Raw genomic sequence first — 3,468 nt, forward strand, 5'->3', positions numbered from 1 at the left:
ATATATATATATATATATATACATGTGTCCGTGAGTGTGTATGTGTGTCTATACATATACACACAAGCTTGTGCGCACGTCTGTGTATGTGTGTTTGCCTGTGTGGATATATATTTCTTTATATGATTGATTTTTGTAAATGAAATTAATATACTCGATAAACGTTCCGCTATATCTCATTCCTTTTATTCTCCGTTATTCAGTATTTAGTCACTGAGAGATTCGACCAGAAATTATGATAGAAATAGATTATTACTGAGTATGATATCTCGTTATAAAATTACAATGGGTTTGTTGTAATCGTAAAATCTCCTTTTTGCCTACAGCCATGATCGCAAAATTAATGCGTAAGAATGAATAATTGCTCTATGAAAGTTGAAACGGATAATACATTTATATGAACACAAAACCTGAAATCTAATAATCTTGTAATTAAGATGATACCACGTAACATGGTCTATTATGTACGAGATAAACTCGCAGTTGTTTATCTATTGTAGCAAACTACAAGCCAGAGAAAAAGTATTTCCTTGAAAATCCTTCTACTAGCATATTGTACCAATTATTACACTTCAAATTGGATCTTATGTAAGCACAAGGCCAGTAACTTTGAGGATATTCCCAAACGAAAGATGACCCTGGCGTAGTTTGGGCACAGATCGTTCAGAAAAAAAGGAAAGTATATGAAAGCATTTTACCCCGCACTCTAATGTTTCTCGCGGCTAGGCAAATTACAATAAACTAGACTACCCGTGTCCCGTTGGGTCATCAGAGAACTCTGAGTTTTCTAGCAACAGAGTTTTGCTTCGTGTTTTTTTTTTGTTTTTTCTTTTCCGCGTTATTTCACGTGCTTTCAGTGAATGTTATACCGATACCACGCGTAAGCGGATCCTTTCCACGGAGAAGGAAAGATATAGCTGCTATTTCTTTAACGCCCTGCTACTACATAGCACGCTGTTCCGTTGATTGGATCAACTGGAACCCTCGTCGTCGTAACCGATGGAGTGCCACGATAACTAGCATACCAGGTGAAGCATCAGTATTGTTGTTATCAATAGTGCTCAGAGGAAAAGTTAATTACGGTATAAACAGGTCTTATAGTAGGGATTATTATGATGACGAGAGATTATCAGGACGATCAATCGCACTGCACGACAGGAATACGGTGAATAATATTATGATGACCAATTTCTTGCTTATAGAGATTTTGATAATGTTGATCAGTCGAAAGAGGACCATGATACAAACTCTGAGCACTGGCAAGATCACGATAATTTATAACATGACGATAAGGTCAATACGAACCATGCCGATAAGAAACACACGCACGCACGCACGCACGCGCACACACACACACGCACACACACATATACACACACATACACACACACATACACGCACGCTCAGGCAAACAATGAGAAATATTAGAATGAAGAAATGCAAAATATGAACGCTTTTATGTTGAATACCGTAGAATAAACGTTGTTGAGTTCGTTTGTTATTGTTGAAGGACACACCATTTATTGACTTAACAGGATTCACGCCTACATCTTTTGGAAAATATTACAAATTTCTCTGAGACAACATATACATTATTGCTTTAAATGCTGAGTGTGTTTACACATGAGTTAAGTTACTTTTATTATATGGTTATGTATGTTTAATTCGCTTTCACGTGTATTTCTACGCGCGTGTTTGCGTGCCTGATCATGTATTTACATGTGATACTTTAAGCGTTGTTGGGCAACTTTGTGTTTGGAAGATACGTTTACGAATTTCAAAATAAATATGTTAGAAACATCAAATGAGACTAAATCAATAAAAGCCTACAGACTAACACCGTCCATAATAGTTTACAAGATATATGAAATTAACAAATGTACATAGACGAGTGACTGTCAACAGAGAGAGACTCTCAACAGAGGCAAATGATTATGTTAAACTATTATGGGAATAATGAGGAATATGCACGTATTTTCAAAGCATATGACGAATAGAAAATGATAGCCTTCCATTGTTCAGTGAAATGACGACAACAGCCAAATACATGGCGTGCCCCGAAGCCAATTCCAAACTTGATATAAAGATATATTGGTCATTACATATGCGTATCTTCTCTACATTGAAATAAAAGTGTTATGTATCCCACTTGACGTGTTGACCTCTGATGTTTTACTCTTTTTTTAATTAAGTGCTTTTACTTTTGCACACGAAATATTCAGTCATGTACTTGAAAGAAGCCTATAGGCTTCAAACTGTCAAATGCCATCTAATTTTTAATTGTTTTCTGTATTACTAGTTAATGAGTTTCGAAATATTTGCGAAAGTGAACAGACCCTTCATGGATTAGATCGCTGATTGTTAATCTTCGGTTCATTATTAGTTGAATACTAAGCACAATTCGTAACAATCATTAGCATTTAAATAATGATTGATTTGCTTTCTTAATTACAGTTATGCATTGTGTTCGTATGAGTGTGTGCGCGTGTGTGCGTGCGCGCGCGTGTCCATGTTTGTGCGTGTGTGTGGGAGGGTGATGTGCTTATTTAGAGCAAATTGTAGTTAGTGCATTGCTGCTATCATTTTTACATCCCCTGGAGGGCTGTAAACCTACACAAAATCGATAGAAGTGGGATTTGAACTCCAGAGAGGGAGGGAGAGAGAGAGAAAGAGAGAGAGAGAGAGAGAGAGAGAGAGAGAAATAAAATAAAATATTCCATTGGAGTTAGTCTGATGCTTTCTATTGCAAACATTATTTAACAGTAAACAAGTCAGTTAAAGAAGATATGTCTTCCAGCTATAGTTTTACAATTCCTAGCTGGCAAAGTGCAGATTTCTTGACAGGATTCAAATTGATCCCCCTAAGCTTCTAACTTGAACATGTCATGTAGCAGATGTATTAACAGAATATACTACAGCAGAGATAATCACATAAGCAATGGCGGTATCAACAAAAACAGCAAGAAGTGACGTCAGTAAATATTGGCATATGCAAAGAATATTGGGTCTAGGTAAGATTATATGGATATGAAAAAGAAATCTAATTCCCACAGACAAAAACTGCATTGATCAATTACATTTATCTGCATTTTTACAAAATATTACACAATCGTAATTCTGTCATAACTTGCAACTTACTTTCCGTTACTATTTGCCTTAACAATAAGCATGTTATGCAGCCGTTCTTAAAAAGGTATAGTACTTTACAACCTCATATATATTGGAGTTGAATACAATGCTTGCAGGGAAATATTTTCAAGACACAATTGAGAATGTTTAACACTATTAACGTATTAAATAGCTTCAAACAATGAAACAGTTATAATTCTTAGCTCTAGATACTGTTTACACGTTTAGCGCAAACCCGGAGCACATATTCTAGGAGATGATTCCAAATACTAAGGAAAATAGACGTCAACAAAACCGCCGTCAGTATATATATATATATATATATATATATATATATAT

This window comes from Octopus bimaculoides, chromosome 12, assembly GCF_001194135.2.
Source record: "Octopus bimaculoides isolate UCB-OBI-ISO-001 chromosome 12, ASM119413v2, whole genome shotgun sequence".
Classification (NCBI taxonomy): Eukaryota; Metazoa; Mollusca; class Cephalopoda; order Octopoda; family Octopodidae; genus Octopus; species Octopus bimaculoides.